Below are 25,143 nucleotides of genomic sequence, written 5' to 3'. Positions count from 1 at the left end.
CCTTCTCGGCAGTGACATCACCGTGGTTGGACCAGGACAGGCTCTTGTTGATGTTCACACCTCAGAATTTGAAGCCCAGAACCTCGACACTTTGATGTAGACCGGAGCATCTGCACCGCCCCCTCGCCCTTTTCTCAAATCAATGCGCAGCTATTTTGTTTTGTTGCTATTGAGGGAAAAGTTGTTGTCATGACAACATGTTACTAGGCTCCCTATCTCCTTCCTGTACTCCGGCTCATCGTTATTCGAGATGTGGCCCACTAGGGTGGATTTATCCCTTGTAGATGGCACGAGAGCCACACATTGATGAGTGCAGGGAGCAGTAAACAACAGAACAGGTTTGAGATACTGCATGATCTTCCCTGCGGCCCATTTGTGCTCCTCTGTTTCATGAAAGTAAGGGAATTTTTTATTAGCTGTTTACTAGAGAACCAGTTACCAATCTTAACACAGACTTTGCCTCCCAATTTTATGTTAGGGAGCCACAGTGCATTGCATAGGACAACAGGCTGGGAAAGAATGGGGCAGGAAAGAGAGGTAAGAATATTAAAGGTTACACAGAGAAGGCAGGAGGGTGGGGTTAAAGGGGAAAACAAGTCAGCCATGATGGAATGGTGGAGCAGACTTGATGGGCTGAATGGCCTAATTCTGCTCGTATTTCTTATGACCTCATGATCTGATTAATCAACACCTTTGGCTCAACGATGGTAAAGATCTTCACATATTGCAACAGGAGGGAGGGAATTGAAGAGTTTCAAGACCGAGTAGAAGGTGCAGGTAGGGGATGGAGAAGATGTGAAGATAGCTGAAGTTGCAGAGCGACATCGAGGGAACATGCTGGAGGAAGCCGGTGGCTGAGGGTCGACATCTTCATCTGGACTGACAGAAGGAAGATAGCCAGTGTAAAGAGGTGGGGTGAAGGGCAGAACGAGAGCTGGCGGGTGATTGGTGGATCCAGCTGAGGAAGGGTGATGGGCAGGAGTATGGAGGGAGGAGTGAGGGTATAGTGACAGAGGCTGGGAGGTGATAGATGGAGGTAGAACAGGAGCATAGTGACGTGACTTGCTTTACAGAACCAGCCATCAATCCCCACCGCACTCTGTAAGGGGTTTGTACGTTCTCCTCGTGCCCGTGGAGGATTTCTCCAGGCACTCCCACATTCCAAAGAGTTAGTTAACCCTTCAGGTTAATAAATTGTGGACATGCGATGTTGGCACCAGAGGTACGGTGTCACTTGCGGCTGCACCCGGCTCGTCTCGGACTGTGTTGTCATTGACACAAATGATGGACTTTAGCATATGTTCCAAATAACAAATTACATGCAAATAAAGCTAATCTTAACCTTGAATCTGACAGGTGGGTGGAGATGGAATCGGGAGGCAGAAGGACCCATTGAGTTCCTTGGGCAGATTCCAGCATCCGCGGCTTCTCATGATAGACACACACCAACCGACGTAACCAGTCGCTGTGCCGGGCTGAATGAAAGGATTAGAAAAGGCATCCATTGAACATCTCCGCAACAGAGCAGCCTCACCGGATCTGGCAGGGTGACGTACCTGGTCGGAGAGCAGGTGAAGAGTTGCTGAGAACGAGTGGACTCGAACTGAAAACAACATCCCACTTCTGAGTCACACTGACAGGTAAATGCAGGGGGAGATTGATAACAATCACATCCATAACAATCAGGGTGTAATCTCCTAATAAAAAGGTCATTAGCTACCGCACTAACTAACTCTCTGTGCAGTAGACACGGGCTGGATCAATCCTACTGTTCAGCCTCAGACAGAGGTGCTCCCACCCGGAACGATACACACAAACACTGAGCTGAAATGCTCCCATGCACATAGCTTCTGATGCCATGCAGCTAGAAAAAGTTCACGAAACGTAAAAGTTTTTTTCTGTTGTACTGTATTTCATTACACCCTCCAATTAATAAATGTAATAAAAAAGTATACAATTTTAAAATTTTCATACTAAATATTCGTAGTGCGCCTATTACAAAAAAAAAACAGTGAAAACGCCGCACGGTTTTCAAACCATGTGAAATGTCCCGCTCAGAGCAGTGGCTGTAAAGAGGGAACGTTGCACGCAAGGCACTAGGGGATACCCTCTCTCCCCCCGGGACACTCACAGTCCAAACTCAGCCTTCTGTCAGTGCCTGTCCATTCACCAACGAGTTTGCTGCCTCGCCTACTGGCCAGTCTGAGGCCTCAGCACAACAAGTGTGTAGTCTCTACTTCTGTACTTTATTCTCTTATGGAGTTACTGAGTATGCCCGCAAGAAAATGAACCTCAGGGTTGTTTATGGTGATACTACATGCCCTCCGATAATAAATTTACTTTGAACTTTGTGCTTGGGATGCTGCTGCAAGCATGTTCTTCATTGTACCGGCCCCCTCGTACAGAGGGAGATTACCTTCACATTATTTAACTTAACTTGAAAACATCCTAGTCAGTATTTATTATGGTAAAGAGGATTCATTTACCGGTTACTATGTTAAGTTGCTGTGATTAAATAGCATTTCACTTTCTTTGCTCAGCTCTTACACTATTTAAGGAGTTATGACGGATGCCAAATGAATACCCACCTTTGCCCCTCTGGCCGTCCACCACTCCCAAAGTTCAAAGTTCCAAGAAATTTTGTCACTTAAGTTTATATGCACTACGTTACCATAGACTACTTTGAGATTCATTTTCCTGCAGGCATTTACAGAAAAAAAATAATTTCTTTATTTGATATTTTTCTTTGAATGGTTTCAATGGTTTTCTTTGTTTCCTGGCTGTCTGGAGAAGGTGAATCTCAGAGTTGTACACTGCATACATACTTTGATAATAAATGTACTTTGAACTTTAGAATCAATGAAAAACCACGCCTAAAGACTGACAAATAACCGATGTGCAAGAGAAGACAAAATAACAAAATATAATAATACTGAGAGCATGATTTGTAAAAGGTCCTTGAAAATGAGTCTGTGGGTTGTGGAATCGGTTCAGAGTTGTGGTGAGTGAAATTACTCACACTGGTTCAGGACCTTGATGATTGAAGGGCAGTAACTGGTGGTGTAGGACCCAAGGCTCCTGTACCTCCTGCCCAATGGTCACAGCAAGAAGAGAGCACGGCCTGGTGGGGTGTTTGATGATGGATGCTGCTTTCTTGTGGCAGTGCTCCATGTAAATGTAGTGGGGAGAGCTTCGCCTGTGATGGACTAGACCGTATCCAAGACTTTCTGTAAACTTTTCTATTCCTGAGCTCTTTTCCAGCTCTCCCTTAAAGCATTACCAGTGCAGACAACCCTGGTTCCACATTTTCTCCACATCTGCCCTGGCTACACCTTTCAGAATCTTACGTTTCATTCAAGCCCATCGTCAGGGACGGCTGCAGCCCAGGTCAGGCACTCTTCCCACCGTTGCCTTCAGGAAGAAAGTACAGGAGACTCGGGACACACAGGACCAGGTTCGGGATCAGTTATTACCCTCAGCCATGAGGCTCTTGAACCAGAGGGGCTAACTTCACTCACCCCATCATTGAAATGTTCCCACAACCAATAGACTCTTCATCTCATGTTCTCAATTGCTTATTTTTTATTATTATTTCTTTCCACAATACCATAAGACATAGGGGTAGAATTAGGCTATTGGGCCCATTGAGTCTGCTCCACCATTCAATCATGGCTGATCAGTTCTTTTTTCCCTCCTTAGCCTTCTCCCCATAACCTTTGATACCATGTCCAATCAAGAACCTATCAAGCTCTGCCTTAAATACACCCAACGACCTGACCCCTGCATAGCTACCTGTAGTAATAAATTCCACAAATTCACCACCCTCTGGCTCAAGAAATTTCTCCACATCTCTTTTTTAAATGGGCGCTCCCCCCCCCCATCCTGAGGCTGTGCCCACTTGTCCTAGACTCCCCCACCATGAGAAACATCCTTTCCACATCTACTCTGTCTAGGCCTTTCAACTTCCAAAAAATTTCAAAGAGATCCTCCCTCATCCTTCTAAATTCCAGTGAGTACAGACCCAGAGCCATCAAACGTTCATTATATGGTAACCCTTTCATTCCTGGAATCATCCTTGTGAACCTCCTCTGTATCTTCTCCAATGCCAGCACATCTCTTCTGAGATGAGGAACCCAGAACTGCTCACATTACTCAAGGTGAGGCCTCACCAGTGCCTTATAAAGCCTCAGCATCACATCCCTGCTCTTGGATTCTAGACCTCTTGAAATGAATGTTAACATGGCATTTGCCTTCCTCACCACTGACTCAACCTGCAAGTTAACCTTCAGGGTGTTCTACGCAAGTCCCTTTGCATCTCAGATTTTTGGATTTTCTCCCCATTTAAAAATAGTCCACACATTTATTTCTACTACCCAAGTGCATGAACGTGCATTTTCCAACATTGTATTTCAATTGCCATTTTCTTGCCTGTTCTCCTAATCTGTCTAATTCCTTCTGCACCCTATCTGTTTCCTCAACACCACCTGCCCCTCCACCAATCTTCGTATCATCTGCAAACTTGGCAATAAAGCCATCTATTCCATCATCGGAATCATTGATGTAGGGCTTGAAAAGAAACGGTCCCAACATCAACTCCTGCGGATATCACTAGTCACCGGCAGCCAGCCAGCCAGGAAAGGAACCTTTTCCTACCAGTCAGCCAGTGCTCTAACCATGCCAGTAACTTTCCTGTAATAAGCTTTTCTTTCTTTCCGTATTTGCACAGTTTTTTTGCACACAGGTTGAACGTCCAGGTTGGTGTGGTCTTTCATTGATTTTGTTATTGAATAGATTTGAGTATGCCCGCAGGAAAATGTATCAGGGTTGTCTATGGTGACATATACGTACTTTGATAATAAGTTTACTTTGAAGACCCTCTCACTCCTCAGAACTCCAGCAGATACAAGCCTGGTCTGGCCAACTCCTCCTCGTCAGGGAACCCTCCCCCCTGCCCATCTTTACAGTTACCAGTCTCTGAACTGTTGGCAACACATTAGCATTTAATGTGAGACCAACACTGTACACGACACTCCAGATGGAACTGAAAGACAACCTGAAGATAAGTTGAGTGAGTTAGGGCTTCACCTTGGAGCGAAGGAGGATGAGAGGTGACTTGATAGAGGTGGATAAGATAAGAGGCGTAGATAGAGTCTTTCACCAAAGACCTTTTTCCAAGGCGGAAATGACAATTCTGAAGAGGCATTAAGGTGATTGGAGAAAAGATTAACAGGGGTGTCGGAGGTAAGTTCGTTGCATAGAGAGTGGTGAGTGTGTTGAATGCACTTCCCGGGTGGTGGTAGAGGCAGGTATATAAGGGGCATTTAAGGCTATGTAGGAGGAAAGAATAAGGTTCATCTTAGTCAGCACAACAGCATGGGCTGAAGGGCCTGTGCCGTGCTGTAACGCTCTATGTTCCGGCTCTCTGTATTCAACTTCCTCACAATAAATGATAACATTTTAACCACAAGAGATTCTGCAGATGCTGCAAATCATGAACCACGCGCACACACACACACGCACGCACGCACGCACGCACGCACACGCACACGCACACGCACACGCACACGCACACACACACACACACACACACACACACACACACACACACACACACACACACACACACACACACACACACACACACACACACACACACAAAATGCTGGAGCAGCTCATCAAATCAGTATCTGCAGAGGGCAGTAGACAGCTGACATGGTGGGCTGAGGCCCCTGATCAGGGCTGGAAAGGACAGGGGGCAGAAGCCAGACTAGGAAGGCGGGGAGAAGGGGGAGGAGTACGAACTGGCAGGTAATACAGTAGGTGAGACCAGGTGAGGGGGGAAAGGGGATGGGTTGGGAGGAGGTAACATTCTATTAGCTTTAACTTATTTCATTATTTGCTGCTCTGGACTTTTATAAATCATCCAGAACATAAAGAAAGAAAGGTGAGGATTATTCATCATATATTCCTGTGCATTGAAACATCCAGACATACGGTGAACTGCGTCATCTGCGTCAATGACGAACACAGTCCGAGGATTGTGCTGGGGGCAGCCCACAGGTGTCACCATGATTCCGGCACCAACACAGCATGCCCACAGCTTACTAACCCTAACCCGCACGTCTTCGGAATGTGTGAGGGAATGGGAGCACCCGGAGGAATCCCATGCGGTCACGGGGTGAACTTACAAACAGTGGCAGGAATTGAACCCGGATTGCTGGTGCTGTAATAGCGTTACACTGGTGTTGTAATAGCGTTACACTGGTGTTGTAATAGTGTTACACTAGTGTGTAATAGTGTCACACTGGTGTTGTAGTAGTGTTACACTGGTGCTGTAATAGTGTCACACTGGTGCTGTAATAGTGTTACGCTAGCTGCAATGCTACTGTGATGTTTTGTAACTTCTAAATATTAAACTAATCAAAGGAAGACATGGAGTCCACGGGTGTAACTTCATCTTTACTTCTTGCGAGGCATGCATGTATCACGTGGTAGCATCATTACGTATGCAATTTACATACAACCTATAATGAATTATTTAAAAACAAGGATACTTAATCAAGCAATATGTGTACAAGACTACTCAAATATTGTTGAAATATTAAGTACACAACAGCTACAAGACAGGAGATGCTGGAATCTGGAGGAACTCAGCAGTCAGACAGCATCTATGGAGGGGAACGGACAGTCAGTGTTTAGGGTTGAGACCCTCATCTGGGCTGAAAAGACGAGGGGGGAAAGCCAGTATAAAAATGGAGCTGAGATCACAGTCTACGTTCTTATTGAATGTCGAAAACAAGATGGAGGGGCTGAGTGGCCTACCCTGCCCCTAACTAACACACGCAAAATGCTGCAGGAACTCGGCCGGTCAGCCAGCAGCTCTGGAAATGAACAAGCAGTCAACGTTTCAGGCAGAGACTGGAATGGACGGGGGAAGGCACCAGAATAAAAAGGAGGAGGATAGCTGGAAGGGGATAGGTGAGGCCAGGCGGGTAATGCTGAAGCTAAAGAAATGCAGGCCTTTCCATTTTGCCCGTGACGTCACTATGCTGGTGTGAGAGGATTCTCACTCTCCTGTTTCTGCAGCGTCAGCCTGGCCCACATTACAGATGAAAACTCAAACAATTAAATGGGGGAAAAATGAAAGTCTGCAAATAAACAAGCCAAAGGTTGTTTTGTATGGAAGGGCCTCACTGTTTGTCTTGGTGCTCATCCAGCTGCCAGCCTCTGTTATACAAAAGGACCCGGGTCCTTTGTTGTCTCAAATCACAGCCCTGAACTTTGGTGACACTGATTAGCTGATGTGTTTACCGACAAGCCCCATGCACTCCACCAAATAGTATGAGCAAACAACGGGGCCCATTCTGTGCACGGCTTTGAACAGCCGAGCTGCCGGCACGGAAGAGCATCGAGGACCACGGCCGCTCTCAGCACTGGAAAGAGATTCTCCACCTCTCGCTGCCAATCAGGACGGAGGTCGTCAAACTGTTTTCTCTTCTTGTATTTCCTTGTAGTTTTAACTTCCCAGTGCTTGTATTTTTATATAATCATCTACTGTGTTTACAAGTATATATGTACTGTAATTGTTGGGTGAATTTTCCAGCAAATACAGAACAGTGGCTTCCACATTTTTCTAGAAAATTCTGAGTTTTCTACAGAGGAGTCACTCTACTTGGAATCTGACTGTTTTATAGGTTAATTGTGATCACAAATGTCGGTTATTATCTCTACGCTGAGTATGAGACAATCACGACTCCCATTTCCTTTGTCTTTTCTTTGTTCTCTGGGCTCTGCTTTCGTTGTCCGTCCTTGGTTTCTGTACCACTTCATAAAATTGCTTTTCAATGAGTTGTATTGTCATATTCTTGACTTCCGAAGGACCTTTGAACTGCTGAAGAATCAGCATCCAACAGTGTGGACCCTCGGTTCCTCTTCACCCCTACAGCTGCCGGCCCCCCACCCTCGCACACCAGAGTGGCTTTGGCCTAAGACGAACGCGCCACACTAAAAAGGCTGGCTATTAAATCGGAAGTCACGCGGGGCAGCACGGTACCACAGTGGCTGGCGTAACAGTGGTTCAATACCCGCAGCCGTCTGCACGTTCTGCCCGTGACACATTCCGGAGACGTACCATTAGGGTCAGGGTGCCAGAAGGCAGGTATTTTACACAGGGTGCTGGGTGCTTGGAGTGTGACGTCAGGGGTGGTGGTTTAATCGTTCAGTGGTTCAATTTAGTATCAGAGAACGTCTACAATGTGAAATTCTTACTCTTCACAGACATCCACGAAACGGGGAGAAAAACCCCCGAAGGAATGAATGGCAGAAAAATGTTAGAACCCCAAAGCCCCCCCCCCCCTCTCCCGCACACAGGCTCCAGCAAAAGCACCAACAAGCCCCCAGCGACCATGACGGCGCCCATCCCAACACTCCGACATCTCGGACAGGCCCTCGCTCTCACTCGCGAGGGAGAGAGGTATCACTCCTACCACAGCTAGGGGGGAGGCCAACAGCTCGCTGTTTCGATGTTACAATCTGTAGCGTCGCTCATTCGAGATCCCCCGATGGTGCCCGCGGACCCTCGCTCACCATCGAAAGTAGAGACGGATAATCAGGGAGATTTAAGAGCCTCTGAGTCAGGCACACGGATGAAAGAAAGATGGAGGGCCATGTGGGAGGGTAGGGTTCCGTTGGATATCTCACTGTACAGACTATTTATTACAAATTACTATAATTTTCACATTGCACATTCAGACGGAGACGTAACGCAAAGATTTTTACTCCTCGTGTCTGTGAAGGGTGTAAGTTATAAAGTCAACTCAATTGAGTCTTGGGGTAGGTTAAAAGGTTAGCACAGCATTGTGGGCCAAAGGGCCTGTTCTGTGTTCTATGATGCAGAAATAGGATTAAACATGGAACACAGACCCGTACCACACAGGAACAGCACTCTCTGTGCTGGCTACGGTGTCGATTTAAACTGCGCATCCACCCGTACGTGGTGTGCATGTCTCGATTCCTTTCCAGCTCCTGAGCCTGTCTAAATATGTCCGAAGTGTTGCTGTTGTATCCGCTTCCCCTTGCCGCATGTTCCCTGGATCCGTGAGACACTTCCCTCTCCGTAGGCACATCCTAAGCTGCCAAGTGTTTCCAGCCTCTTTATTTAAAGATTAGCTTTATTTGTCACACGTACATCGAAACATTAAAACGTGCATTGGTTGCGTCATCAGCCAGCGCAGTCCGGAATTGCGCTGGGGGCAGCCCACACGTGTCGACAAGCTTCTGCCGCTGACAGAATCCAAGTCCGAGTCATGGTTGAATATTGAACCTGTCTTGGTGTGACTGTCCTTAACAAAGCCAGCAACTATTCCCCATTTCTTTACAGCACCAGTGATCAGCGTTCAAGGTTCAATTCCCGTCACCGTGAGGAGTTTGTACGTTCTCCCCGTGACCGTGTGGGTTTCCTCCCGGTGCTCCAGTTTCCTCCCACAGTCCGAAGACGTACTAGAGTCAGTAAGTTGTGGGCATGCCACGTTACCCCCAGCTCAATCTTCGGACCATGTTGGTTGTTGACGCAAAAACAGCACGTTTCATTATATGGCTCGAAGTTCAAATGTACAGGTGACAAATCTTTGGATGGCCGTGTTCAGGTAGTGGTTAGCACAATGGTTTTACGGTACCAGAGACCCAGGTTCAATTCCCGCCGCTGTCTGTAAGGAGTTTGTATGTTGTCCCCTTGACTGCTCCAAGTGCCCCGGTTTCCTCCCACATTACCAGTTGGGAGGTTAATCGGTTATTATCCTCTGATTAGGCCAGGGTTAAGTTGGGGTTTACTGGGTGGTACAGCTCAAAGTGCTGGCACAGCCTATTCTGCACGGCACCTCAATATGTAAATGAATAAATAAAAATTCCTCTTTATCATTTAATTCCATTACTCTATGGCTGAACTCCATTTTATGGCTTTCGCTGTTTCCTGTTTCCTTCATTAATTGGTATTTATTATGAAAACTCTCGGTGCATTATTTGAGTGGAATCTGCCTATTTATGATTACCAGGCAGGCCTTTCCGTAAAGTGCAGCCTCAATTTTGTTTTCAACCCAATGCCAGTTTTAACCGGTGACGCTTGCAGTGTACTCAGAGTTCCAGAAGCTCTGCTTCAACCCATAGGGGTGCGGTTCAGCGAAGATCAGACTTAAGGAGCCAACTGAATCTTTCCAATCAGCTCTGCCGATGTCTCTCCCTCTCTGGAGCACTGAGCAGAGGCACGGAGCTGAGGTGGCAAATGCTGCGGATTCATTACCACTTCCCTGCCCTGCCCTCCCCTGCCATGCAGGGGTGTCAAACTCATTTTAGGTCACGGGCCGGATTGAGCAAAATGCAGCTTCATGCGGGCCGGATCAGTCGGACGCGTGCGAACGCAGCTTTCGTTGCCTCCGTTTTTTCAGCCTGCTCTCATGTGTCTCAGTCTCTGCTATAACTACAAAGTGTTTCACTTTACAAATTCCGTTTCTTATGAAGAAGACTGCCGAATAAACACTAAAAACCCTGAAAACCTGGTACCTGAATAAACTCAGCATTAGCCATATCATACGCCATAGGCGCTTCGATTACTGGGGCCAGCTTTAATAGTAATTAGATATTATCTCGCGGGCCAAAGATAATTCCACCGCGGGCCGGATTTGGCCCGCGAGCCTTGAGTTTGACATATATGCTGTAGATCTTCCAATAGATTCTGTCTGCTCCCTTCTGCCACCAGATTTCTAAACGGACATTGAACCCTATTTCAATATTTTTGTAACTTCCGCCACCTCCAACGGGATCCCACTACCAAACACATTTTTCCCTCCCCCCCTTTCTGCTTTTCGCAGGGATCACTCCCTACGCGACTCCCTTGTCCACTCGTCCCCCCCATCCCTTCCCACCGATCTCCCTCCTGGCACTTATCCTTGTAAATGGAACAAGTGCTACACCTGTCCTTACACTTCCTCCCTCACCACCATTCAGGGCCCCAGACAGTCCTTCCAGGTGAGGCGACACTTCACCTGTGAGTCGGCTGGTGTGGTGCTGGCGTCCGGTGCTCCCGGTGTGGCCTTTTATATATTGGTGAGACCTGACGCAGACTGGGAGACCGTTTCGCTGAACACCTACGCTCGGTCCGCCAGAGAAAGCAGGATCTCCCAGTGGCCACACATTTTAATTCCACGTCCCATTCCCATTCTGATATGTCTATCCATGGCCTCCTCTACTGTCAAGATGAAGCCACACTCAGGTTGGGGGAACAACACCTTATATACCGGCTGGGTAGCCTCCAACCTGATGGCATGAACATTGACTTCTCTAACTTCCATTAATGCCCCTCCTCCCCTTCTTACCCCATCCCTGACATATTTAGTTGTTTGCCTGTTCTCCATCTCCCTCTGGTGCTCCCCCCCCTCCTTTCTTTCTCCTGAGGCCTCCCGTCCCATGATCCTTTCCCTTCTCCAGCTCGGTATCACTTTCGCCAATCACCTTTCCAGCTCTTAGCTTCATCCTACCCCCTCCGGTCTTCTCCTATCATTTTGCATTTCCCCCTCCCCCCACTACTTTCAAATCTCTTACTATCTTTCCTTTCGGTTAGTCCTGACAAAGGGTCTCAGCCCGAAACATCAACAGTGCTTTTCCCTGTAGATGCTGCCTGGCCTGCTGCGTTCCACCAGCGTTTTGTGTGTGTTGTTGTTTGAATTTCCAGCATCTACAGATTCCCTCGTGTTTGCTCAATATTTTTGCTCTACCTTTTCACTGCTTATTTAATTAGAATTTTCATAGTTCATATTTCTGATCGTTTAAAGTATATTTTATGCATTGCTGCTGCAAAACAACAAATTTCACGACATACATCAGTGATGATAAACGTGATTCTGAAGTATTCGATCAGAATCTGTCAGAGAGGAAAGTCTCTGGTTTCCACTGACAGAACTTTGAGCAGCACGTAGAGAGAGTTGACATGACTCAACCCCTGAGTTATAAAACTAATTCAAAAAAACATTGAACAGTTCTCTAGTACCGTAAATTGAATCTTGACCTCACAATCTACCTTGTTATGACCTTGCACCTTGTTGTCTACCTGCACCGCACTTTCCCCATAACAGTTTATCATGAAACTTTGCTATTTATTGATCTAAATCTATTGGGCAATGAATTGATAGTCATAGAGTCCTACAGCACAGAAACAGGGTCTTCGGCCCATCTAGTCCAAACCAACCTATTGTTGACCTGCCCCTGTCCCACACCCCTCAAGAGCAGCAGCACAGTAGAGCAGCTGGGACAGCCACTGCCTCACAACGCTGGGGCCTCGGAGTTGGTAGGTTCTCCCTGTGACCGTGTGGGTTTCATCCAGGTGCTCTGACACCCTCAGCGGAAGCGTGTTGGAAGGTTAGCTGACCGCCATAAGCTGCCATCAGCTCTGTAGGCAGAGGAGTGAAACGGGAGCGTAGTGGTTAGCGCAACACTTTACGGTACCGGCGATCTGGTTCAATTTCCGCTGCCGGCTGTAAGGAGCTTGTACCTTCTCCCCGTGACCGCGTGGGTTTCCTCCGGGTGCTCCGGTTTCCTCCCACAGTCCAAAGTCATACTGGCTGTTAAGTTAACTGGTCGCTGTAAATTGTCCCGTGATTATGCTAGGATTAGTTGCTGGGTGATGTGGCTCGAAGGCCAGAAGGGCCTATTCCGCGATGTATCTCAATAAATACATAAATAGGAGGGCAATGGAAGGGGCTTAATGTTGGAATAATGCGAATGTGTGGTTTACAAGACAATAAGACATAGGAGCAGAATTAGGCCATTCAGCCCATCGTGTCTGCGCAATCATTTTATCTTGGCTCATTTATCGTTCCTGATTCTCCTGCCTTCGCCCCATAACATCCTGACTGATCAAGAACCTATCAACCTCCACTTTAAATATACACAAAGACTTGGCCTCCACAGCCGTCTGTGGCAATGAATTCCACAGATTCACCACCCTCTGGCTAAAGGAACTCCTCCTCGATGTCCTTGTATTCTGAGGCTGAGCGCTCCAGTCTCTCTCTCACTGTTGGAAGCATTACTCTCTATCTCGGCCTTTCAATATTTGATAGGTTTCAACGAGATCCTCCCCTCATTCTTAACTGCAGTGAGAACAGGCCCAGAGCCATTAAACACTCCTCAGACATTAACCCTTCCATTCCAAGAATCATTCTCCTGACCCTCCTCTGTACCCTCTCCAACGTCAGCACATCCTTTCTTAGAAAAGGGGCCCAAAACTACTTACAGTACTCCAAGCATGGTCCGACAGTGGCTTTTAAAGCCTCAGCATTACATCCTTGCTTTTGTATGCCAGTCCTGCTGGAATGAATGCCAACACTACATTTGCCTTCCTTACCACCGACTCAACTTGCAAATTAACCTTTAGGGGTTGGTGGCTGGCATGGATTCAGTGGGCCGAACGGCCTGTTTTGTGTTGCATGACTCTATGATTTAGTTGTTGGAAAGCAGGACCGGTGTTTATAGGAACAGCAAAGACTGAGATAATTTTGTATTTCACAACAGTGTCAGGCTCAATAAACAGTGGCATTCTGGCTTAAGGCTGTTCCTACCATGTCCTCATCGCTCGCTGTATTTCCTGGGAGACATTCTGGGCTGAGCAAACAACCGCTGCGCCTGCTTAAGCACCGGGTTGGTTTCGTTCAGATCACACTGTCTGCGTTTGGCTTGTGTTCCTCTCTTTGCAAGCAGACGACCCTGCAGATCTCTCTTGGACGAGGACTGGAAGGGTGCCACGCACAGCTGAGGAGACCGAGTCATTGGCTATATGTAAAACAGAGGTTAATCGATTCCTGATTGGTCAGGGCATCACAGGAAAAGGCAGGAGAACGGGGTAGGGAGGGATAACTGATCAAATGGTAGAGCAGACTCGATGGGCCAAATGGCCTAATTCTGCTCCTGTGTCTTACGATCTGATGAATGTGATGGCACTGGGGTGGTGCGGAGCAGATTCTCCGGGACGTTGCCCAGGTTGGACTGTTCCAGTGATGAGGACAGTCTGGAGAGACTGGGTCTGCCTTCCCTACAGTGCAGGACGTTCAGAGGGGACACGACTGAGGTGCATAAAATAATGAGGATACAGGTAGTGCAGATGCAGGAAACCTACCCCCTGAATGAAACTGGATAAAGGATAAGAGATTTAGTGAGATCTAAGGGGGAAATATCTTCACCCAAACTGCAGCCAAACCTGGAATGCACTGCCTGAGAGAGCAGTGGACAGGACAAAGATCTTCCCCTGGAATACACTGCCTGAGAGAGCAGTGGACAGGACAAAGATCTTCCCCTGGAATACACTGCCTGAGAGAGCAGAGGACAGGACAAAGATCTTCCCCTGGAATACACTGCCTGAGAGAGCAGTGGACAGGACAAAGATCTTCCCCTGGAATACACTGCCTGAGAGAGCAGTGGACAGGACAAAGATCTTCCCCTGGAATACACTGCCTGAGAGAGCAGTGGACAGGACAAAGATCTTCCCCTGGAATACACTGCCTGAGAGAGCAGAGGACAGGACAAAGATCTTCCCCTGGAATACACTGCCTGAGAGAGCAGTGGACAGGACAAAGATCTTCCCCTGAAATACACTGCCTGAGAGAGCAGTGGACAGGACAAAGATCTTCCCCTGGAAAACACTGCATGAGAGAGCAGTGGACAGGACAAAGATCTTCCCCTGGAATACACTGCCTGAGAGAGCAGTGGACAGGACAAAGATCTTCCCCTGGAATACACTGCATGAGAGAGCAGTGGATCAGGGCCATCAAAGAAGATATTTCTAATATCAAAGAAGATACTAAAAGCTTTTTAAGCATATGAAGGGTAAAAGAGAGTTGAGGGTAGATGTAGGACCAATACAAAATGATGCAATGCGTATTTTGCATCAGTCTTCACAGTGGAAGACATCTGCAGTGTACCGGACATTCAAGAGTGTCAGGGAAGTGAAGTTTGTGCAGTGAAAATTACGACTGAGAAGGTGCTCCGTAAGCTTAATGGTCTGAGAGTGGATAAATCTCCTGGACCTGATGGAATGCACCCTCGGGTTCTGAAGGCAGTAGCTGGAGAGATTCCGGAGGCATTAACGATGATCTTTCAAGAATCGATAGATTCTGGCATTGTACCGGATGCGTGGAAAATTGCAAATGTTACCTCGCTATTTAAGAAAGGTGGGAGGCAGCAGAAAGGAAACTATAGACCTGCTAGTCTGACATCAGTGGTTGGGAAGTTGTTGGAATCGATTGTTGGGGATGAGATTATGGAGTAGCTGGAGGCACATGACAAGATAGACCAAAGCCAGCATGGTTTCCTGAAAGGAAAATCCTGTCTGACAAACCTACTGCAATTCTTTGAGGAAATTACAAGCAGGGTAGACAAAGGAGATGCAGTAGATGTGGTGTACTTGGACTTTCAGAAGGCCGTTGACAAGGTGCTGCACATGAGGCTGTTTAGCAAGGTAAGAACCCCTGGAATTACATGGGTGTTACTAGCATGGGTGGAGTATTGGCTGGTCGGTAGCAAACAGAGAGTGGGAATAAAGAAATTCTATTCTGGCTGGCTGCCGGTTACCAGTGGAGTTCCATAGGGGTTGGTGTTGGGACCGCTGCTTTTTACAATGTATGTCAATGATTAATGGGATTAATGGATTTGTGGCTAAATTTGCCGATGATACAAAGATAGGTGGAGGAGTGGGTAGTGTTGAGGAAACAGAGAGCCTGCAGAGAGACTTAGGTATTTTAGAGGAATGGGCAAAGAAGTGGCAAATGAAATACAATGTTGGAAAGTGTATGGTCATGCACTCTGGTGGAAGAGATAAATGGGCAGATTATTATTTAGATGGGGAGAGAATTCAAAATGCAGAGATGCAAAGGGGCTTGGGAGTCCTTGTGCAGGACACCCTAAAGGTTAACCTCCAGGTTGAGTTGGTGGTGAAGAAGGCGAATGAAATGTTGGCATTCATTTCTAGAGGTATAGAATATAAGAGCAGGGATGTGATGTTGAGGCTGTATAAGACACTTGTGAGACCACACTTGGAGTATTGTGTGCAGTTTTGGGCTCCGAATTTTAGAGAAGATATACTAACATTGGCAAGGGTTGAGAGAAGATTCACAAGAATGATTCCAGGAATGGAAGGGTTACCTTATGAGGAATGTCTGGCAGCTCTTGGGCTGTATTCCCTGGAGTTCAGGAGAATGAGGGGGGATCTCATAGAAACAATCCGAATGTTAAAAGGCCTGAACAGATTAGATATGGCAAAGTTATTTCCCATGTAGAGAAGTCTAGGACAAGAAGGCACAACTTCAGGATTGAAGGACATCTATTTAGAACAGAGATGCGGAGAAATTACTTTAGTCAGAGGGTGGTAAATCTGTGGAATTTGTTGCCATGAGCGACTGTGGAGGCCAAGTCATTGGGTGCATTTAAGGCAGAGATAGATAGGTTCTTGATTAGCTAGGGCATCAAAGGGTATGGGGAGAAGGCAGGGGAGTGGGGATGACTGGAAGAATTGGATCAGCCCATGATTGAATGGCAGAGGAGACTCGATGGGCTGAATGGCCTACTTTTGCTCCTATATCTTATGGTCTTATAGCCACTGACAACATTTAAATGGGTTCTAGATGAGCATCTGAACTACGCAGGGGGTTGAAAGCCACATGCCGTGAACATAAGAAATAGTTATGAATTTATTTATCCGCCTGTCTACAGTACAAAGAAAATTACTTGGGCACATATACTGTATATAGATAGAGTGCCTAAGACTGTTGCACAGTACTGTATATTGGTTAGATTAGGAAGGAGGGTGGGAAACAGTCCATAGCTTTGTATTATCCCAGTAGTATTGTGTTATTTGGTAACTAAAAAGACATAATATACAGTACTGTGCAAAGTCTTAGGCACCCTAGCTATATACAGTGCCTATAAAATGTATTCACCCCCTTCCAGAAATGTCCATGTTTTATTGTTTTACAACATTGAATCATAGTGGATTTAATTTGGCTTTTTCTTTGACACTGATCAACAGAAAAAGCCTCCTGTGTCAAAGTGAAAACAGATCTCTACAAAGTGATCTAAATGTAAAACACAAAATAATTGATTGCATAAGTATTCACCCCCCCTCCCCTCAAGTCAGTATTTAGTAGATGCACCTTTGGCAGCAATTACAGCCTCCAGTCTGTGTGGATAGGTCTCTATCAGCTTTGCACATCTGGACACTGTAATTTTTCCCCACTCGTTTTACAAAACTGCTCAAGCTCTGTCAGGTTGCATGGGGACCGTTACTGAACAGCCCTTTACAAGTCCAGCCACAAATTCTCAGTGGCATTGAAGTCTGGACTTTGACTTGGCCACTCCAGGACAATGACTTTGTTGTTTCTAAGCCATTCCTGTGTAGATTTGGTATTACGCTTGGGGTCATCGTCTTGCTGGAAAACAAATCTTCTCCCAAGTCGCTGTTCTCTTGCAGGCTGCATCAGGTTTTCCACCAGGATTTTCCTGTATTTTGCTGCATTCATTTTACCATCTACTGTACCTTCACAATCCTTCCAGGGCCTGCTGCAGTGAAGCATCGCCACAGCATGATGCAGCCACCACCGTGCTTCACAGTAGGGATGGTGTGTTTTTGATGATGTGTGGTGTTTGGCTTACACCAAACATAGTGTTTAGTCTGATGGCCAAAATACTCAATTTTGATTTAATCAGACCATAGAACCTTCTTCCAGCTGACTTCAGAGTCTCCCACATGCCTTCTGGCAAACTCTAGCTGAGATTTCATGTGAGTTTTTTTCCCACAGTGGCTTTCTCTTTGCCACTCTCCCATGAAGCTGCGACTGGTGAAGCTCCCGGGGAACAGTTGTTGTATGAGCAGTCTCTCCTATCTCGGCCACTGAAGCTTGTAACTCCTCCAGAGATAACAGGGTGTCTTCGTGGCCTCCCTCACAAAGTCCCTTTTTGGCGTAGTCACTGTTTTTGAGGACGGCCTGCTCTAGGCAGATTTACAGCTCTGCCATATTCTTTTCATTTCTTAATGATTGACTTAACTGTACTCCGAGGGATACTCAGTGACTTGGAAATTTTCTTGCATCCATCTCCTGACTTGTGCTTTTCTATAACCTTATTGCGAAGTTGCATGGGGTGTTTTTTTGTCTTCATGGTGTAGTTTTTGCCCGGATACTGACTCACCAGCAGTTGGACCTTCCAGATACAGGTGTATTTTTACTACAATCACTTCAAACACCTCGACTGTAACAGGTCTCCGAAAACAGATCTCCATTTAACTAATTACGTGACTTCTAAAACCAACTGGTTGCACCAGTGATGATTTGATGTGTCATATTAAAGGGGGGGGGGTGAATACTTAATCAATTATTTAGTATTTTATATTTGTAATTAATTTAGATCACTTAGTAGAGATCCGTTTTCATTTTGACACGAAAAGAGTATTTTTCTGTTGATCAGTGTCAAAAAAGCCAAAATTAAACCCACCGTGATTCAAAGTTGTAAAACAATAAAACATGAAAACTTCTGGGGGGGTGATTGGATTGAACACATTTACTAGGCACTGTATGTGTGCTTAAGAGTTTTGCACAGTGGTGTATTAACCTACCTCTCTATCTGTTTGTATATTTATTTATTTTTGAGATAGAGCACTATAACAGACCTGGCCCAACGAGCCCCTGCTGCCAAATTACACCCGTGTAACCAATTAGCCCCCCAGGCCTTCGGAACGTGGGAGGGAACCAAAATCCCAGGAGGGTCACAGGGAGAAGGAGCAAATTCCTTACAGGCAGCGGAGGAACTGAACCCAGAGTACTGCTGCTGTAATCATGTTACACTAGCCGCTGTGTGACCACGACGCTCTAACTACAGTTCAAAGTTCAAATTACCGAATTGCATGTACGTGACCATATACAATCCTGAGGTTCATTTTCTTGTGAAATCTGAAATGGGAGACATCTCTCTGCCCCGTGTTAGAGAGAGATCCTATGGCATGTCAAACTGTTGGCTGATCGTGGTCTCTCTTTCGGGGCTTTGCTGTTGCTTGGTGAGTGGTGGGTGCTGACTCTTCTTGCTGAAATGGGTGGGGGAGATTGATGCTTGCTGCTGCTTACGAGGGGGAGGGGGAGAGGGGGCTTTCAGGTTCTAACGTTTCTTTTCTGTCGTTCATTCTTTCGAGGTTTTTCTGTTTCTCGTGGTTGTCTGCAAAGACCAAGTAACTTTTCCTGGACGTGGCGGTGCAAGTCCTGAGTTTTCGGTTTCGGGCAGGGTGGGAGTTTAAAGGAGATGTGTGGGCAAGTATGAACTCGCTTTCAAGAACTCTACAACTCGTGTTCTCAGTATTATTTATTTTATTTGCATAGTTTATCGTCTTTTGCACATTGGTTGTTTGTCAGTCTTTGGTTATGTATGGTATTTAATAACTTCTATTGGATTTCTTTATTTTTCCGTAAATACCTACAAGAAAATGAATCTCAAGGTAGTACAGTGGATTCTGGTTAATTGGGTCATCGGTTAATAAGGGCAACCACACATTTGGGGTTACTGTTAAAGAATAAAAACTAATTGAGAAAGTAGCCAGGATTCCCTTCGATTATCTGGGACACCATGCCACTTAATTGGGAAAGGACAGTTTCTTATGAACATCAGCAACGTGCACTCGTGTGGCCGTTAGACACTACACTGTGCCTAGAGCAAACAGTTTTTAAATGGCATCAGTTGTGTGTGTGCTTGTCTTCAGAAAGCAGTGATTTTTGTCACTGGCGACAAATAAGCAGTAAGACAATTCAGAACTGTTTTGCTCACTGCGGTTTCAAGCATTCAGGCTTGGAGATACCAGAAACGAAGTGAAAATGAAACGATTTCACTACTCCAACAAGTTAGGAGCTACAAAGAGTTTGAAGGCATCCACGATTATTTTGAATGCTACAATGAAAATTAACACTTGGAGGACGCAATCATCAAAAGCATTGTAAGAAAGACATTGATTATCTGCACTAGGTTTGCACTGATTTTGTTCATTACAGTCAATCAAAAGAACGCAGCAACTTAAACACAGGAAGAGTTCTACTGTCGACAACTAAAGTTTTATAGTACGGTAGTGGTATTGGTAGTGTTCCAGTTTGTTCTGTATTTCATTTAAATACATAATTTATTATTCATTTAAACTGCAGTGTGCCTTTTTATAATTTTTTAACTATTTCTATGAAACTTCAGCTGAATGGAGCAGCCGCTCAATTGGGCCAGAATGTACGGGTCGCAATGTGTCCCAATTAACCAGAATCAACTGTACACAGTGTCATGTCTCATCTACGTACTTTGATAATAAATTTACTTTCAGTTTGGTCATAGTTCAGACAGTAGAGAAAATTGTTCCATTGGTTTGGCCTTAGTTCAGTCAACTGACCCCAGCTGAGAACCTTCCAGAGACATTCTGCACAAAATAACTTATTGCTCCTGGACATTTACCAGAACAATGATTTGCTGTTTGTCACGCGCAGGGGAAGAGAGGGAGAGGGCAACTGACAGAAACAGGGCAGGTAGTCCCTCGTGACCTGCTCCGATACCAAAGATCAGGAGCAGCCTTCAGCTGATCAAAGGACAGAGATTCCGGTTAATTGGACCATCCGTCAATCGGCGGCAGCGCTTAAAGAACAAAAACTCACTGAGAGACAGCCTTCATTTATTCTGGACGGCTGCTGAACAGCTTCTAACTAGCATCAATTGCCTGTACCTAGACACTACACCCAGCGAACAGTTCTTAAGTAGGTCAGTTGCAGACGCTTGTGTTACGTTATCCATTTGGCCCGGAGGACACCGATTCGAAACGCAGTGATGTTTGATCATTTTGTTTTTTTATTATGACTTTAAAGAATTCAGACAGATGCCATGAAAAGGGTTGACACTAGCCAAAAACGTTACCCTACACAGCAGCATACACTAAACGAATTCCTCATTGTTATCTATTAGGAACAAATACACAGGGCTATGGTGGAGTTCAACTTTGTTCTGTATTTCATATAAATACATAACCTGTTACTCAGTTAAATGATAGTTTGTCTTTTCATCACCTTTTTAACTATTTCCATGAAACTTCAGCGAGCTGGGACAGCCACTTAATTGGGCCAAAACGTACTAACCACAGCCCACCGTGTTTCCATTTAACTCATCAACCACACAGGGCTAATGAAAGGGCTAATTTTCTTTCTGCCAATGTGTTTCCCAGTCTGTATCTCACTCCATTTGCCTGCCTGTTCCAAAAAGGGTGTCGTTAGCCACAGATCAGTGCACAGAGTCAAGTTCACCATCACTGACCGACATTGTGAAATGTGTTGTTCCGTGGCAGAAGTCCAGTGCAATACATAAACTATACTGAAAGTTACAACAGGAAAGATAGAAAAAATAAGCAGTACAAAGAGAGAGCAAAATAGTGATGGGCTCTGAAACCACAACTGAGGGAAAGGAGTATTGTGTATTTAAAGTTTTAGTAATATTATAAATATGTTGATGATTAAGCATTCCTGTTCATTTAAATAATTCAGCTGTTTATTTCCCACCATGGATGCTGCCTAACCTGCTGGGAATGGGAAGGAACTTGTATTTGAATCACCGAAGCAACACTTCAAATGGAGCAAATTTACCTTACAGCCACAACCCAGTTGTACAGTTTATAATCCACCAATTCTTTGCAAAGTGGGTGTAAGCAGCCCTAATCTGCCTGAATTCCTGCCACACTAATCTCACTCCAAATAGCTGCTGATGCATCCCCTTTCTGCTGCCTTCAGCTTCGTAAGGTCAGATCGTAGCAGAGCACTCGCACACACACCGCGTCAGCTGGAGGTTCGCTCGCCCGGCATGCACCCTCAGGGACACACTCCTTGCTAACAGATCTGTTCACACCCCTCCCTTCCCCTACCCTCCCTCCCTCTCGCACTCTACCACGGCTTGAGGACTGCAGCAGTGCTCAGGATGTAGAGCTAGAGATCTGGTTGTGATAGAGCCTCCTTCACAAACGTCGGTAAGTTTCGAAGCACCGTCAGGATGCCACAAGATATAGGAGCAGAATCAGGCCATTCAGCCCATTGGGTCTGCTCCGCCATTCCATCCTGGCTGATTTACTATCCCTCTCAACTCCATTCTCCTCCCCCCTCCCCGTAACCTTTGATGCCCTGACTATCAAGCTCCACTATAAACATACCCAATGACTCGGCCTCCACAGCTGTCTGAGGCAATGCATTCCAGAGGCTAAAGAAATTCCTCCTTATCTCCATTCTAAAGGGACATCCCTCTATTCTGAGGTTGTTCCCTCTGGTCCTAGACTCTCACGCTATGGAAAACTTTTCCCTGACAAGGTCTCACAAACAGCAAGGTAATTAGGTGGATGGAGCTGAAGGGGTAAACATGGGCTGGTACCCCTGTTCTTCCCGTACACTGCACTGAGATGTCTATGTTAGTCGAGGGGATTTGGAAGGACATCTCCTCCAAAGGGTTGGACCAGCAAGGTACAATTTCAGCCAGAACGGGAGCTGAACGGCTCAGAAAAAATATGTTTTGTTGCCACGTTCCGAGATTATACAGCAAAAAGTTTTAGACCACAGGATATAGGAGCAGAATCAGGCCATTCAGCCCATTGGGTCTGCTCCGCCATTCCATCATTGCTGATTTACTATCCCTCTCAACTCCATTCTCCTCCCCTCTCCCCGTAACCTTTGATGCCCTGACTATCAAGCTCCACTATAAACATACCCAATGACTTGACAGATAATTTCCAGACAGACTATTCCAGCTATCCAGACAGATGATTTCAAACGTAAGGATACTGAGATAGTAAAAAGAAAACAAAATACAGAATATAGTCACAAGAGATTCTGCAGAAAACATTATAATGGACAGTACAATACAGGCCATTCAGCCCACAATGTTGTGCCAACCTTCTAACCAACACTAAGATGAATCTAACGCTTCTCTCCTACATATCCGTCCAGTTTTCTGTCACCCATGTACCTGCACAAGAGACTCTTAAATGCCTCCAAGGTATTTGCCTCTTCCATCACCCCCAGCAGTGCTTTCTGCACTCAGTGACCACTTTAGTAGGTATGCCCCTACACCTGTTCCACAATGCAAATATCGAATCCATCAATCATGTGGCAGCAACTCAACGGATAAAAGCATGCAGACGTGATCAAGAGGTTCAGTTGTTGTTCAGACCAAACATCAGAATGGGGAGCAAATATGATCTAAGTGACCTTAACTGTGGAATAATCGTTGGTGCCAGACAGGGTGGTCTGAGTATCTCAGAAACTGCTGATCTCCTGGGATTTTCACACACAACAGTCTCTAGAGTTTACAGAGAATGGTGCAAAAGACAAAAAGACATCCAGCGAGCAGTGATTCTGTGGGCGAAAACACCTTGTGAGTGAGAGAGGTCAGAGGAGAATGGCCAGACTAGCTCAAGCTGACAGGAAGGTGACAGTAACACAAATAGACAGACAGACATACTTTATTGATCCTGAGGGAAATTGGGTAATTGGGCAAATAGCCTCACATTACAACAGTGGTGTGCGGAAGAGCATCTCTGAATCAAACCTCAAAGTGGATGGACTACTGCGGCAGAAGACCATAGACATACACTCAGTGGTGACATTACTAGGTACAGGAGGTAGCCAACAAAGTGGCCGCTGAGTGTAAGCACCTACGGCTCTCTGTGCAAAATACCAACCTGTGACGTCCACCCTATACCTTCCTCCAATTACCTTAAAATTATGCCCCCTCATATTAGCCAATACTGCCCTGGGGAAACGTCTCTGCCTATCCATTCAATTTTTTGTCTCTCATCATCTTGTACACCTCCATCAAGTCACCTCTGGAGATGCTGGAAATCTTGAGCAACACACACAAGATCTTTCTTCCAGTGAAATGGCAGCTTGCTCAGGTGCAATAGCTACTGTGGGGTCAACCACTGGTGTGTTGTCTTTTTTAAACATATTTTTGATTATTGTAAGGCTCTGCTGAGCATTAAGAACTTAAAAGTACTGCAGGTCCACCCCAGCAGTGAGCTGCCCATTGGCGGAGAAAATGAAGGGGCGCTGGACATGGTGCGGACTGAGAGGGGTCAGAAGAGTTGTTCAGTCTAACAGTGAGTGATTGTTCCAGTTGCTTTTTTTTTGTGATCGCAAGACCCTGATGGATGTTGGTGGTGTGGAATGCTGCAAGTCCAATTCATCGGTTTATAGGCGAACGGCAGGTGGCAGATGACGGGGGGGTGGTGGGATCTGTGTGGCCTCGGTCGTAGTGAGAACCGGGCCTCAAACCGGGGAGTCGACTGTTTGCAGCTGCCCAGGGGGAGGAGCTGGAGTCGGGCACTTCACCGGAGGGAGGGAGGCACGCCATCCGTGCTGGTGAGTGCTGCCCCCAGTGTTCACTCGGCAGAAGACAGGTTGTATCGTGTTCAACTGCAGATTGCTGCAACATTCACGGACTCTGGGATTTCTACTATATTTCTGTGTGACTGTACGTTACTGCCTTGTGCTGCGTCTGACTGCCTCGTCCCTTGGCCCCGGAGTAACACTGTCTCATCTGGCTGTATCCATGGGTCTTCTCGTACGGTTGAATGACAATTAAACTTGAACTTGAAATGCTGGAGGAACTCAGCAGGTCAGGCAGCATTTAAGGAGGGGAATAAACAGACAACGTTTTGGGCTGAGACCCTTCATCAGGGTTCCAGCTGGTCCAGCCCTTTGGGGAAGGTATCCTTTCAAATCTCACAAATGGACGCAAAGAACACATCAGGGCACTGTGTGGAAGAAGAGCTGGGGATCCGCCAACGTGACACGATTGACTACCATGCTGTCTGCAGGATCTTGTGATGCAGAATATAGTGTTGTACTGACAGAGTGAGGGTGGTGCGGGACAACACAGGGAGGGCATGGGCAACGAGCAGGAAAGGTTCAGAGGGATACGGCCCAACTACAGATAAACGGGTCCAACTTGGGTGGGCACCTTGGCCAGTGTGGATGAGATGGGCCGAAGGGCCTACTTCTGTGCCGAATTCCTCCAAGACTCTACGACACCAGCAGGTAGATCAGGAGCTCATCCTCAGAGTATGAGAGT

At 46.2% G+C, this 25,143-nt stretch overlaps 1 protein-coding gene and 1 long non-coding RNA gene across 11 annotated transcripts in view; one reads left to right on the top strand and one right to left on the bottom strand.

The window, feature by feature from the left end:
* gcgra (glucagon receptor a) overlaps window positions 1-25,143 on the bottom strand; it is a 114,343-nt gene that overhangs the window by 52,763 nt on the left and 36,437 nt on the right. The window lies entirely within an intron of this gene.
* LOC140714897 (uncharacterized) lies at window positions 289-19,423 on the top strand. Its single transcript, XR_012096026.1, has 3 exons — window positions 289-396; window positions 1,357-1,640; window positions 19,214-19,423. It is a non-coding gene; the product is annotated as an uncharacterized lncRNA (long non-coding RNA).

Source organism: Hemitrygon akajei, chromosome 22 (genome assembly GCF_048418815.1).
Source record: "Hemitrygon akajei chromosome 22, sHemAka1.3, whole genome shotgun sequence".
Taxonomy (NCBI): domain Eukaryota; kingdom Metazoa; phylum Chordata; class Chondrichthyes; order Myliobatiformes; family Dasyatidae; genus Hemitrygon; species Hemitrygon akajei.
Note: the sequence above shows the minus strand (reverse complement) of the source record. Positions and strands in the feature narration are given on the sequence as shown.